Consider the following 7142-nt stretch of genomic DNA (forward strand, 5'->3'; position numbering starts at 1 on the left):
CCCCTTCTAGTCAAGGGTTTCCGAGCATTAATAAAAATTGGCTGAAATTCAGTGGAGCAGGAAATTTCTTTCTGTCAAAGTCCTATTGCCCAAGCTGTTAGATGTAGAGATTCAAGGTCTGGATGGAGCACTCTCCCCTGTTCCTGTGATTAAAAAATCCATTGATAATGGCAGAGTCCAGTAGTTGCCCTTGGATAAGAGGAGTAGGTTGGTGTACCATTGTTGTCTTGGTCATTCCAGAGCATCTAAGATCATCCTAGTCAAATCTTGCTTTTACTTTGTTTCGAACTTTGGAAACCAAAGTGAATGAGAGAAATGCATATATTAAATCCGATCCATTCCCCAGTTTAGGAGAAAAGTGTCTGTCAAAGACTGGCTGTCCGCTCCACTCATGAGCAAAACAGAGGGCATTTTGTAGTGAGACTGGTGGCAAACAGATCTATAATCAAGAATCCCAATGTTTGAAGATATTCTGAATTACTGGTTTTTTTTACAGACTTCATACATCTGAAATGATTCTCTGCTGAGGCTATCTGGCAATTAATTGTATTCTCTTAAAACATGTAAAGCTATCAGGTAAATGTTGTACAGTATGCACCAGTCCCATAGCTCTATCATTTCATTGCACAAGTGGATCGAATGAGTTCCCTGTTTGTTTATGTAAAAAACTGCAGCCATGTTGTCTGCAACAAGCTGGATAACTAAATTGCATATCTGTGGAAGGAATGCTTTTAGAACCAAATGGATAGCCCATAGCTCCAATACATTTATATTAACTGGGATTCTTTGAAACTCCTTGAAAGCCCTTTACTATATGAGTGTGGACATGTGCCCTCCAGTCGGTCTTTGATACATCCATGGTTACTATTAGGCATAAGTCCTAGACAGCTAGCTGTGGACTGAGTCTATTTTAATTTTCCCAGTGTATCATCTATCTTAATGATAAAGAATCCATTTCCTTTGAAAGGTGAGTCCTCTATTTTAGCCCTGGTGTCTAGTGGGAGAGAAGATGAACATAGCCAGGCAGATCCAGTTGAATCTGAGCCATCAGTTCAATCGTGCATTGGTGATCCTTTGTTGATGGATCCCCAGGCTTTGATTTTAGGCCTATAGATTTGGATACAGGTCTGGAACTGGAGACCCTGAACTCTGATTCCACCCTATATGAGTGACCAGAAGAGTTGCTAGAGATATGCATAGTCTTCCTCTTTCTCAGAACTCCAGAAGATGTTCTGAGCACAGATCCTTATGACTCCTGTCCAAATCCAAGGCTGGTGTAGGTTGTACCTTGGCTGAGGTCAGAGCCAAGGATCTGACCATCGGAGCCTCAACTGACTTGGAATCGCAGTCTGGCACCAAAGCTGAAGCTCTTATCACAGATCTGGATGACTTCTTGGATCTGGAAGTAGACACAGCCGACTCCAGTCTCCTACTTTTTCCACCAGACCCCTTTGAGGTCTCAGATCTGGCAGGCATAGCAGTTAGTGCCTCCTGTAACAGAAGGACCTGCAGTCTGTTTTGTCCTTTCTTCCTGGCTCAGGGGGTGAATGTGCTGCATATTTGGCAGCATGCCCGTGAGTGTTTTTCACACAAGCATTTCAAGCATTGTACATGCGCATCAGAGGAAGGAAAGACTGCCGGACATGGCGCATATTTCTTGAAGCCGTAGTCCCTTGTCCATCATAGTTATAATCAATTTCTAATCAAATTAAGAAAAATAAATTTTGTTATAGCTATAAAATATACTAATTACTTAACTACTAAGTTGCTACAGTATCTACTCATCTAAAACTATCACTAGCCTATTTTTTTATTTATTATTTATGTATTTTATTTTAATTTAGGCTATGGCACAAACTATAGAAAGAAGCAGATGTAAGATAGTTCCCGTCCTCATGCTGCAGCTATTGGAAGGAACTGAGGCAGCAATGGCACCAATGCCCTTCCTATAGCCAGCTCCCATGTCTGGTTCAAGTGCTAGGGACAGTAAGGGTGGGATGAGGGGCCTCCAACGGGCACTACCGCTACAAAATTCTACCGTCCTAGCTGCACAGGATCTGTGCATCCCCAAGAGCAGGAATATGCAGAGGGCTCTCGAAGAAGAAATGTTTGTTCTTTAAACAATGTCATCAGATTCAAAGTACGTAACAGTTATGAACAGTGCCCCCCCTCCCACCCCCAATGCTGAGGTTATGGAAATTTTGGGTAGAATATCATGCTCTCTAATTTTCATGTTGCTCGAAGAACAATTCTTATAGAGTTCTAATTGGGGCTGGATGAACACAGTAAAACAAAAAGGACGTGCAAATATAATCTGCACAAATTTGCATGAACAGTGAAATTCACCTTTGGATAGATTGCCATTCTATAAGTGCAACCTACCTTTTTTTTTTTATCATGTTCTGTGAACATGCATAGGACAGATAAATTTGTTTGCAAGAATATCTGTGAAAGTGGATATTCTTGCGAATACTCATGTATGCGTGCTGGGGCACAACAGTAACGCTGGAAATGCTTGCAAAACAATCCATGATCACTCTGATTTCTATCCTCTTGTTTTTGAACATTTCAGTCTTTTTAAACAGTGAGTAGAAACAACACCATGGGACTCAGGTGACCAATCACCAGCAAAAAATATTTGAAGATGCAGTCAAGGCAGATAGTTTGCAAGTAACCCAAAGGCTGAAATACATTTATGTAAAGCAATCAAAACAATTCAAACAAACAAAATAGCAAAAAACCAAAGCTTCTTTGAAGATAATTTTGAAGCAAAGAAAAGGGCTAGATTCAGCTAAAAGAATATTCACTACATGTTCACCCAGCTCAGTGTCTAATTAAAGAGCATCCCTATTCCAGCTTAAAATAAGAAACAATTAAGACATCCTTCAAAGTATCCTATCATTGGTCCTCTGTTCCTTTACTGATTTCATTTTCATGTAAAGCCATCGCTCCGTTTTTATACCACAGATCTTTTATTAGTCTTGAAATCTCTACAGATGTTTATTAGGTATAGTTTAGATTTTTTGTTGTTGTTGTTCCAAAGGTAAACTAAGAACATGGATCTAGTGTTATTTACCTCTCATTAAAACAATTATAATGTATTTAAAGGCTAACAACCACATATTAACTTCATACAACAGATAAAATAACAGCATGGCACCTCTTACACATGAGAACACTGCCTTCTAAGTGAAGTCACATTTCATCAGACAGTTTCTGTATTCCATTTCCCCATAAATAGCACACTGATGAAATGACCTGTGTTCACACAAAGAACAGATGATGCAGCAGAAGGAAGATTTGTAGGTGCACTGCACCATGGCTTAAAATTTCAGCAGGTTGTCACACATTCTGATCAATTTAAATGCCTTTTTCAACTGACCTTTACAAATTCCTATTACAAACAAAAGACACTGCAGTAGGTTGAATTTTGTTTTAAACCAGAAGACCATTCAGTATCAGTAAGAACATGTTAGCTAGTTAACAACAAATCCTATTACAGCTTTAAAAAAATTCACATACAATAGCTCAGTTTTACTATAAACAGATTCGCTAAATCATTTATCCAGGACCAAGTTCAAGTTTAGAAAAGGTTAATCTACTTATAAATACATACTGCTCATGAACCCCGCCCCCCCCCCCAAGTCTAGCACCTTACATTAAGTAGTACTTTACTACTCAGTTATTTCTACTGAAACCATCAAAGAACAAGGTATGATCCAATGTGAGCCAGAGTATCAGAATCCAGCCTACCATTTGTTTTTAATAATAAAGATTTGGACTTGCACCGTATATGCTTATTCTGTAAATAAAGAAGGACGCTAACCACAGATTCATAGCTCCAGTGAACAGGTGCTAGATTTGTTAGCTGTAGTTCTGTCTAATTCTTAATTTAACTAAAGAGCTGTGTTTGGTGGGCTAAGAGTTCAGATACTCTGGATAACAGCTGGAAGAACTTTGCATTCTTCAAGTTAGGTAGCTTTAGTCATCTCAATCACACAAGGTGAAATTCACCCTACCACATCACATCTAAATATTCAGGCTTTATGTGAGTGGAGTCCATGGAAGTTGGAGTTCATGGAGTCCAAATTCACCTCTAAATCCAGGACTAGAATGCAAGGCTGCTAAAGCAGTTCCTCAGGGCTGGTGCTGCAACCAATCCACAGTGATTGTGACAGGGTCACAGTCTCTGTTGGCCCTTCCCTGGCTTGCTATCATAGAATCATAGAATCATAGAATATCAGGGTTGGAAGGGACCTCAGGAGGTCATCTAGTCCAACCCCCTGCTCAAAAGCAGGACCAATCCCCAATTAAATCATCCTAGCCAGGGCTTTGTCAAGCCTGACCTTAAAAACTTCTAAGGAAGGAGATTCCACCACCTCCCTAGGCAACGCATTCCACTGTTTCACCACCCTCCTAGTGAAAAAGTTTTTCCTAATATCCAACCTAAACCTCCCCAACTGCAACTTGAGACCATTACTCCTTGTCCTGTCATCTTCCACCACTGAGAATAGTCTAGAACCATCCTCTCTAGAACCACCTCTCAGGTAGTTGAAAGCAGCTATCAAATCCCCCCTCATTCTTCTCTTCTGCGGACTAAACAATCCCAGTTCCCTCAGCCTCTCCTCATAAGTCATGTGTTCCAGACCCCTAATCATTTTTGTTGCCCTTCACTGGACTCTCTCCAATTTATCCACATCCTTCTTGTAGTGTGGGGCCCAAAACTGGACACAGTACTCCAGATGAGGCCTCACCAATGTCGAATAGAGGGGGACGATCACGTCCCTCGATCTGCTCGCTATGCCCCTACTTATACATCCCAAAATGCCATTGGCCTTCTTGGCAACAAGGGCACACTGCTGGCTCATATCCAGCTTCTCGTCCACTGTCACCCCTAGGTCCTTTTCCGCAGAACTGCTGCCTAGCCATTCAGTCCCTAGTCTGTAGCTGTGCATTGGGTTCTTCCGTCCTAAGTGCAGGACCCTGCACTTATCCTTATTGAACCTCATCAGATTTCTTTTGGCCCAATCCTCCAATTTGTCTAGGTCCTTCTGTATCCTATCCCTGCCCTCCAGCGTATCTACCACTCCTCCCAGTTTAGTATCATCCGCAAATTTGCTGAGAGTGCAATCCACACCATCCTCCAGATCATTTATGAAGATATTGAACAAAACCGGCCCCAGGACCGACCCCTGGGGCACTCCACTTGACACTGGCTGCCAACTAGACATGGAGCCATTGATCACTACCCGTTGAGCCCGACAATCTAGCCAACTTTCTACCCACCTTATAGTGCATTCATCCAGCCCATACTTCCTTAACTTGCTGACAAGAATACTGTGGGAGACCGTGTCAAAAGCTTTGCTAAAGTCAAGATACAATACATCCACTGCTTTCCCTTCATCCACAGAACCAGTAATCTCATCATAGAAGGCGATTAGATTAGTCAGGCATGACCTTCCCTTGGTGAAGCCATGCTGACTGTTCCTGATCACTTGCCTCTCATGTAAGTGCTCCAGGATTGATTCTTTGAGGACCTGCTCCATGATTTTTCCGGGGACTGAAGTGAGGCTTACTGGCCTGTAGTTCCCAGGATCCTCCTTCTTCCCTTTTTTAAAGATTGGCACTACATTAGCCTTTTTCCAGTCATCTGGGACTTCCCCCGTTCGCCACGAGTTTTCAAAGATAATGGCCAATGGCTCTGCAATCACAGCCGCCAATTCCTTCAGCACTCTCGGATGCAACTCATCCGGCCCCATGGACTTGTGCACGTCCAGTTTTTCTAAATAGTCCCTAACCACCTCTTTCTCCACAGAGGGCTGGCCATCTCTTCCCCATTTTGTGATGCCCAGCACAGCAGTCTGGAAGCTGACCTTGTTCAGACCAACCCCATCTGTCCCTAAAAGAGATTTCTGCACCCGTCTTTACAGGGCCAATGTAGAGTGTGTAAGGTGTGTGCAGGTGCCTTTGCACAGGCTCTCAACTGGCAATCCCCATAGTTAGTCCTCATGCAGGGGGTCTTATGAAGGTCCTCCAAACCAGGAGCGAATTTCACCCATAAGCAGCAATATTACTACTTACAGAGCGGTTGGGCAACACATAGTGTTACCATGACATACTTTAATGTATTAAAAAGAATAAACATGTAGATCTTTCTTAGAATCTAATAACTTGAAAATTATTAGCTAAGCAAAGAAATTTGCTATTTGCATCAATAGTTACAAAGGCAAGGAGCTGTATGGTTAAGTTTTACTTTCTGTAGCAGAGGATTCAGCATACACCGTATGACCTCCATAGTGAAAAGTCAAACTTCTTTGTGATCATTTCCCCTTGGGCACTGAGAAACATGGAAACCAGACAAGCTGAACATATTGGCCCCAAGTCTCCCCTTCATTAAAGCTGTTTTGCACTGCACCAATGGTGCAAAATCACTCTAAAGCTGGCACAGCCTGTATTGGGAGGCTCACGCCAGTGGAGGGGATCCTTGAGCAGCTTAGGGCAGCTGTACCCTGTTCCAGCACCCTCCTCATGGCTGGCATAGGAACATGGCCAAGGGAGAGGCCAGACCTCCTGCATCCCACTGATTCCCCATCTCTGTAATAGCTTCTTTGTGGCCACTGGTTATTAGCATAAGTTAGAGAAGTCCTAAGGCTGCTCTAATTTACACAGATGCCAGCCCAGTGCATCGCTGACCCAGCATCAGCAGATCACAAAGGTGGTTTAAAGACCTAACCGGCGAAGTTCTTAGTATGGGGCTACTGTGTACGGATATTGCTGGTGTGCAGCATGTCGCAAACTCAGATCCTAAAGATGAACAGAACTCTCATTACTTACCAGCTTATATTTTCACTTTCACATTCCCTTCCCCTTATCCCCTTCCTAAGGATCTGTTACTTCCCCCCCGATATTTTTGTTTAATTTTAGATTGTAAACTCTTCAGGGCAGAGTCACTGTCTTTTTAAAATGTATCTGCCTAATATGTATATCTGCACAACAATAACAACAGCTGCTCAACAGCTACCACCACCTAAATAGATGTTAGCTTCACTTCTGCTAGGTCGAAAGGGACTTACACTTCTCATATTCCTATCAGCACAAAACTTTGCAGTCTGGCCAGCAGGCTTATGTAACAGTGATGCATC

This window comes from Lepidochelys kempii, chromosome 4, assembly GCF_965140285.1.
Source record: "Lepidochelys kempii isolate rLepKem1 chromosome 4, rLepKem1.hap1, whole genome shotgun sequence".
NCBI lineage: Eukaryota > Metazoa > Chordata > Testudines > Cheloniidae > Lepidochelys > Lepidochelys kempii.